This window comes from Gasterosteus aculeatus, chromosome 17, assembly GCF_964276395.1.
Source record: "Gasterosteus aculeatus chromosome 17, fGasAcu3.hap1.1, whole genome shotgun sequence".
In the NCBI taxonomy this organism is placed as follows: domain Eukaryota; kingdom Metazoa; phylum Chordata; class Actinopteri; order Perciformes; family Gasterosteidae; genus Gasterosteus; species Gasterosteus aculeatus.
In genome coordinates this window covers 13,462,775-13,471,213 of record NC_135705.1, presented here as the reverse complement: position 1 = coordinate 13,471,213, position 8,439 = coordinate 13,462,775, and the positions used below count along the sequence as shown (strand labels likewise).

General features: G+C 42.3%; 1 long non-coding RNA gene across 1 annotated transcript; it reads right to left on the bottom strand.

The window, feature by feature from the left end:
* Positions 1–6,193: 6,193 nt before the first annotated feature.
* LOC144388965 (uncharacterized) lies at positions 6,194–8,139 on the bottom strand. The gene is made up of 3 exons (XR_013453237.1): positions 7,235–8,139; positions 6,976–7,071; positions 6,194–6,750 (listed from the first exon to the last, which is right to left on the bottom strand). It is a non-coding gene; the product is annotated as an uncharacterized LOC144388965 (long non-coding RNA).
* Between the last annotated feature and the right edge of the window lie 300 nt (positions 8,140–8,439).

Genomic DNA, 8,439 nt, shown 5'->3' with positions numbered 1-8,439 from the left:
ATTTTTAAATATTCAGTGCAGCTTTCAGCTTTTTGCATTCCAACGCATTTTCAGCAGGAAATGCATTTTCTAGTTCAGCTTCTTTCTGGGAGTTTTTTTTGTGCTTTCTCCCCTAGCAGGTCTCCGTAGATCGTGGTTCCTTCGGGACCCTGGTCCTGACACCTACCGTGGCCATGCTGACGCCTGCTGCTGCCATCATCATCATCATTGTTGGAATGCATTAAGATGCATTCCAAGTATTGTTCTTCGAATCTTTATTTCAACTTCTTCTATTTCTTCCGCGCCACCTTTCAACTCCTTCACACTTTCAGCTATTAAAACCGTTCAAATATTAAAATGTTCAGCTCCTTTCTGGCTTGAGGGCTATGACTTTTCAGCTTTCTACCTCTTATGCTTGAATTTATATAAATCAATAATCATTAATATTTTAACAAGGTTTTCAAATGGAGTTTGTTTTCAAATCCTCCTAAACTTCTTCAACTTTCAGATTTTTCAGCTTCGCAAATCTTTCAGCTACAGACACCATTTAAACTTTCAAATGTTGACACAAGTCTCAACTATTTTATGAAAAAAACTGCTTCTTGATATCTATTGTACTTTTTTCATAATCACTGATTATGTTTCACTAGTTCTTCGCTCCGTTTCTGACTTTTACATGAGTGTGTATTGCGTCTGCCAGAGTGGAAACCTCGAGGGCTAGAGTGTAAGGCAGCACCAGAATCTGGTTAAAAAAATATGGAACTTCTGTCCTTACAGCCAAAGTATACACTCTAGAGGCTTCATTTCTTCAGATTAATGAGGGCATGGTTGTGCTGATTGGATTAATGCGTTCATGGAATCCCAGAGTTCTTTAGTTTTGGCGCAAGGAGTGTTTGAGTGACACAACCTCTGCCAAAAGCCCCATAGGCTCCAATACAAATCTGCCGACATATTTCTCACAAAAATCCACAAGGTACACGTTTTGTCAACGGCCAGAGGAGCCGTATTTATTACCGGACAGACATAAAAAGCACATCCACGCGTTCGGTAGAGTCTTGGGTCTCATAAAAACGTCGTATTTTTTAGATAGCTGTTATAGTTTTGCGCTGGTTCTCATTTGTTTGAGGTGTGGATTCTGTGTAACTCGCTGTCCTGTGTCTGCCCTTTTGCAGCCGCTCGTTAATGAGCACAGGTGCGTCATTGTCGTGGTTACTCGCTCACACGCTGCAGGATCTCTGTCTGTGACTCACAGCTGCTCCTATGACCTGATTAGTGGAGTCACATGACGCAGCTATGCTTTCTGTCAACAGACCAATATGATAAAGACACTCGCCCCCCCTCCCCCCTCCACCCTGACCTCTTCTCACTGTTAATCACTCTCAGTCAGTCAGTCTGTCTAATTCTCCTCCCCTCTCCCTCTCTATCTCTTCCTCACCACCATTCCCTTCCTCACCCTCTCACCCTCCCTCCCTCTATCTACACCCCCCCACCCCACCCAATCCAATAGGTGCGCCGTTGCCGTGGTTACTCGTACACACGCTGCAGGATCTCTGTCTGTGACTCACAGCTGCTCCTATGACCTGATTAGTGGAGTCACATGACGCAGCTATGCTTTCTGTCAACAGACCAATATGATAAAGACACTCGCCCCCCCTCCCCCCTCCACCCTGACCTCTTCTCACGGTTAATCACTCACTCAGTCTGTCTATTTCTCCTCCTCTCTCTCTCCCTCTTATCTCTTCCTCACCACCCCTCCCTTCCTCACACTCTCACCCTCCCTCCCTCTATCTACACCCCCCCACCCCACCCAATCCAATAATTTCAAAATAAAAGCCCCATGGAGGGAATTTTTACTGTAATGTTTGTGATGAGGCCTATTAATTAAAAACTTGTCAGTTTGAATAACAATCATTCTGTCTCCCACTACGAATATTACTCGTACTTCTAGTACTACAACTGATACTTCTACTACCATACTACTAGTATTTCTACTGCTATTAATACTACAACTACTACTAATGTTATTACAAATACTACTATGGCTAATAGTGTTAGTATTACAGCTGTTTCTACTGCTATTGATAATAAACCGACTGCTACTGCTAGTACTACTAATACCAAAATTACAACTATAACTAATATTACTACAACCAATTTTAAACCTCTTTTTATTCATCTCAGCTTTTGTTATTTCTGTGCTTTTTAAAATTCAATTAAGCTCCTGCAACTTCTGTATTTTTTAGAAAATCTGATGGAATTCAGCTTCCCCACTTCCTGTATTTTCAGCAATTCTTTAAAATAATTTCAGCTTTTCTCATGCCTCTATTAACAGCAATGTTTTAATATTCATTTCTGTATACTTTTTTTGCAATATTTCACATTTATTTCAGCTGTTTTCATTTCTGCTTTTTCAGCAAATCTATTGAAATTCCTTTCAGCTTCTCCCATTTCTGTATTTTCAGCAATTTCAAATTAATTTCAGCTTTTCAAATATCTGTCATTTCAGCAAATGTATTCAAATTCCCTTCAACTTTCTGTATTTTCAGCTATTTTTAAATATTCAGTGCAGCTTTCAGCTTTTTGCATTCCAACGCATTTTCAGCAGGAAATGCTTTTTCTAGTTATTATTTTTGATATTAATCATATTACTGTACTCGTAAACCAACTTTACCCTCTCCTTAAGTCTCTGTGCTCTCCCTCCCCACAGGCTTCTGTGGATGGTGGTTCTATCTGATGGTGGTTGCCCCTGCAGTGGTCCTGCTGTGCGCCTGGCTTACTACTCAAAATTACTTGAATAATTTCTGTCATAGGAATTGCATGTTGTTCATATATTGTATATTGTTCATTCTGTACACATGGCATCCATTGTAGTCTGGGATCCCTCCTCTGACTCTCCCTAAGGTTTCTTTCCTTTTTTCCCTCTTGGAAGGGTTTTTTTGGGGAGTTTTTCCTGTGCCGATGGTGGATTTCGGGACAGAGGATGTTGAATGTGTACAGACTGTATAGCCCTCTGAGGCAAATTTGTAATTTGCGATTTTGGGCCATACAAAATGAAATGAATTGAATTGAATCGTATAAACATAGGGAAAACTATTTTCAAGTAAAATCCTGCACAACATTGACTATACTCTTATTGACATATTATCAACACCATTCTGTTGAAATGGTAAACGTATCCTTGAAATGTTCTCAGTGTTCCTTCAGTTGGGTCCTCTAAGATCCATTCCCTATAAGTATTTCTTTGTTTTCTTTTATGGTTTGTTCAAAAGGTGGTCAATTCAGTTCAGGGGAATCAAAAGAGTAAGTCAGTCGAGCGCTCTGTTGCCCTCTTTGTCCTACCACACTGGTGCACTAAGGTGATGAGAACTGAAGAAGCTGCCCTCTCCTCAGCAACAGGAAATCTCAGTCCAGCTCCTCAACTCCGTGGTGTAAGTAAGAAGTGTAAGTAGATGATCGGCTTCAGTGATAGCTCGCCATCGCCCTCGTCAGAGACAATTCAATGTCCAGAAGCGGAACGTATTCAGCCAACCTCAAAAACCTAGCCAAGACGCTGCCAAAAGTTGTAAACTCCTTGTATAATGTTCTGTGAATCACCTCTCTCCTGTCACATAAATACAGTTTCACAACTTACACAATGCGTTTAAAACAGTGCATCTATAACCGTTTTACCAGCCTCAAAACAACTGTCAAATGACCTGAAAACAAAGATTGCTCAAAATCATGGTTTAGGGAAGGGATGCAAAAAGCTAGCTCAGAGATTTCAGCTGTCAGTTTCCACTGTGAGGAACATAGTGAGGAAATGGAAGACCACAGGCACAGTTCTAGTTAAGGCCCGTAGTGGCAGGCCAAGAAAAAGCTCAGATAAGCAGAGGCAAAGGATGGTGAGAACAGTCAAACTCAACCCACAGACCAGCTCCAAATACCTACATGATCTTGCTGCAGATGGTGTCACACTGCATCGTTCAACTATTCAGTGCACTTTGCACAAGGAGATGCTGTATGGGAGAGTAATGCGGCAGAAGCCTTTTCTGGACCCATACCACAAAAAGAGTCGCTTGAGGTATGCTAAAGCACATTTGGACAAGCCAGCTTCATTTTGGAATAAGGTGCTATGGACTGACAAAACTAAAATTTTGTTATTTGGACATAACAAGGGGCTGTATGCATGGCGGAAGAAGAACACAGCATTCCAAGAAAAACACTTGCTACCCACAGTAAAATTTGGTGGTGGTTCCATCATGGTGTGGGGCTGTGTGAGGTACTGGCAATTTAGTTAAAGTTGAAGGTCGCATGGATTCCAGTCAGTATCAGCAGATTCTTGTGAACAATGTTCAAGAATCAGTGACAAAGTTGAAGTTGCGCTGGGGCTGGATACTTCAACAAGACAACGACCCTAAACACCACTCAAATTCTACCAAAGCATTCAGTTATTGTCCTCAGGGACTTTAACAAAGGAAATGTCACCCATGAACTTAAATACAGACAGTTTATTAAATGCCCCACCAGAGGAGAACACGCTGGATCACTCAGCGTGGTTACATGGATTCGAATAACTGGCTTAGTCGGACTGAAATCGAATTATCTGTTTCATGTAAACACCTTTGTCCGACTATGTGCGGTCCGACTACGATCCGATTAACACCTCTGGATAACTCGATCCGATCCAGTTGATAGTTCGACTATTGTGGCATGTAACGGTGAATCGGATAAGGAACTGGACTTTGCGTCTTTGCGCATGCTTGAAATCCCGACACCCTCCTCCCTCCCAGATCGTGACTCGGAAGTCGAAAGAGACTGCTGGGAGCCTGGCGGGCAGAAAAACAAACAAACAACGCTATGGACAACACAAGAGTCCCTAGTAGAGCACAACGGCGTAGATTTGGGTGTTCAGTTGCCAACTACCATGGGTAAGTTAATTTCAGTTGCATCACACTAAAACAAGTGCTAGATACCAGATGCTAGCTGATGCTGTTTGTGAGATGTGTTAGCAGTGCTAATATGTGTTGAAACATGTGTACCTTCCCATAACTTGCGAGGAATTAAATCGACGATGAAAACAATGTACAATCATAAAACGTAAGGCTAACTTGGGTCCCACTTGATAACCGTAACTTTCGAAGCTAACATGGGTGCCACTTGCTAGCTAGCCCTTAGTCTTTGAGAAACGTGTAGACCTTCCCACTAACTTGCAAGGAATTCAATTTAGAATGAAAGCTAGTTACAAACATAATAAAGGGTACATTACATAAACTGTACTTTCTACATTTATTTTTGCACTATAGTTGAGTTTTTATGTTGTCTATTTTTATGTGCATGTAATTTCTTTGTGCACGTTTTTGCGCACGTAATTACGCACGTATTTGCTGTAAAGCACTTTGAGCTGCATTCTTTTGCATGAAAGGTGCTATATAAATAACGTTTTATTATTATTTGTGCTCTACCATCTTATAGATACTACAATGGACCCAGAAGAGACGCTGCTCAGAGGCTCATCTGGAACCTCCTCACCTACGTCAACTCCACCACCTTCTACTCCACTGCGTGCTACCTCCTCAGTTAGGTCGACTCTAGCTTGCACTCCACCACCTTCAACTACTCCACTGCGTGCTACAATTACCGATGATCTACCTGCAAGTTTTGCAATATTATAAGTGCATCAACATATGGGCATCACAAAGAATCTTCATGCCATGCTTTCACTCATCCTGTGTAGTCTAACAAACACCTGGATGTCAAGATGGTTACTACCACATGCCTAATCGGTAGGGATACAACTGACTTTATACCTGCCATTTCTTAAAGGAACAAGGACCCAGCAAACAAGGCAAATGAGAGACGTCGATGTGCTCGTAAACCAGATGCAAGTCATGACTCAACAATGGAAGGAGGACATGGCAATAAGTGAGGCCCGGGAGGAACGGTTGATCGCCAGCATCCTCCGCACTGACAGTATGGTTGAGAAGCTAATGCAGAGAATGGATAACATTCAACCTCAACCAAACACATTCTCACCACCAGCACAACATCAACCACCGCAAAATGCGTATTATGGTTATGGATATATATATATATATATACACACACAATCAGAATTTATATATAGAAATATTTGTTTTTTTGTGGCATTCAAGGTTTTACCTTTTATACTTTTATACTGTGCTTTTATATCTTGTTTTACTTTTCTTAATATTTTCTTATAAATAAAGCACCTAACTAAAACTGTGAGTTTCTTTATTTGTGGAATGAAACACGCATGAACCGTACAAGAATTGTATTTACAAACCTATGACAAACTGGCAATTATGTAATGAAGACGTCTAAAGGTATGGTCTGCGCAGGGGGAAGTTTGTACTCAGGTAATCTGTGAGGGCGGGCGGCTCTTGTATCGTTTGCGTGATTGTTGGCACGACCACCTGGCTGTGGCAGGTTCGATGCAAGTGTAGCCGCTTCCACTGACCAGTTGGGATTCACAACTTCCTTCTCATTCTCACAGAAATTGTGCAATGCACAACAGGTAGCAATCACTTTAGGGGTGAATGTAAAGTGGAAGTCACTACGCTTCATCAAAACTCTCCAGCGTGACTTCAGTCTCCCAAACGCAATCCCCACCGTGGTCCTTGTAGAGCTTAAGTAGACGACAATGAGGGACTCTTGATCAGGGGTGATGTTTGGGGAATGGGTGTAGCCTTTCATGATCCAGTCCATGAGAGGATACGCTGGATCTCCCAATATGAAGTGACCGATTGAGACGCCATCGATTTCTCTTGGTTCCTGGGAGGAGAAACAGAAATGGTTACCAGTGTTGTACTTGCTTACTAAATGGCCCAGCATAAATAAAACATAACACATAAACACATAATAAAGCCTCTATAAAACATCATACTACTTTAAGCTTGTAACATACTTAGAAATCTCAATAGCTTGGTGGTATCTCCACTATTTATTGATCTTATTGATTTTATCCATACATTAATATGTCTTCAGAGTACGACTTACTTTTGGTAACAGGTGTGCCTGGCCGAACAACTTGATTGCCTCAGCACGTTAGCGTCATGAGCACACCCAGTCATCTTACAGCTGATGCTCCAGAAGCTTAAAGAGAACAATTTGTCAGGTTTTAATGGCACACACGACACTGTAACACACACGTGAATACGCACACGCAGGCCTGAGGTCGTGGTGAATTGAACATATCAGTTAGTAAGCATTCACGTTGCACAGTGCAGACAACTAAATGTATTTTGCCCAAACTTACCGATACATGTCGTCCACTACGCCTTGGAGGACGGCGGTATTGGTGCTCGAACAGTCACCTCCGCGGGCTTCATGACTCCTTCCATAATTCCACACAACTTGTGGAAAGATCCTCGAGTCATGCGAAAGTTTGCTTTCCAGTCCTCGTCATCAAATATGGTCAAAACATCTCTCTCCCAGAAGACTTTGTTTCTGCTCTTCATCCAGAGTGGTCTTCGAGACATTTGCGGTACAATGGCAGAGTTCAACAATATATTGTTGGTCAGAATTAAATTCTCCATGTACCTTCGGCGACGGCGTCTTCTCTCCGTTATCAAATCAGCCAATAGCGCCATTCGCATTCGCTGTACTCCTATTAACATCATGCTAAAGTAGTAGAGGGATGTAGCTTCACCTTGCTCTCTGTTCGCCATCTTTCTCGTAATGTTGATGTTGTTGGTAGTGGTGAAGAGGTCAAGCGGAAATGGCTGTATGACAACTAGTTGTAATGAAAACAGCGCCACCTATCGTATCGGATATCACATGCTTTCGGCCAATGATTCGATTTATTCACTTCCATGTATATTGGGATAATAGCACCTCCCCCCGAAAGATAGCATTGTCCGACTAAGCAAATATTTGAATTATACCATCATGTAAACACACTGACTGTTACACCAGTCCCTCGTGCTGCACTGTCCCTCGTGCTGCACTGGGACACTCTGACCACGTCATGGTCCATCTGATTCCTGCATACAGGCAGAAACTAAAGCTCTGCAAACCTGGGGTGAGGGAATTCAAGAACTGGACCAGTGAGGCGCTGGAGGATCTTCAGGCGTGCTTTGACTGCACAGACTGGGATTGTTTCAGCCAAAAAAAAAAACACTCCACGAATGACCTCCGCCTGGCAGACGAGCTGAACGAGTTCTACTGCAGATTCGAAAGACAATGTCCTGATCCCATCCCCCGCAGCTCCACCAACCTGCCCCAGTCCCCCTGAACCTCCCTCCCCCAGCCCACCAGGGGCTCACGCCTCTGTATCTTTATCACCTTCCCCTCCCCCACCAGCAACGACTCTCTCTATTCTGGAGAGACGTTAACCGGCTCTTTAAGAGACAAAATCCCCATAAGGCAGCTGGCCCGCACTTTATTTTTTTAGTATTTTGTAACTAATTATTTTTAATTTTTAACTTTAACTTTATTCTCTTATTTTATACTAACCCATAG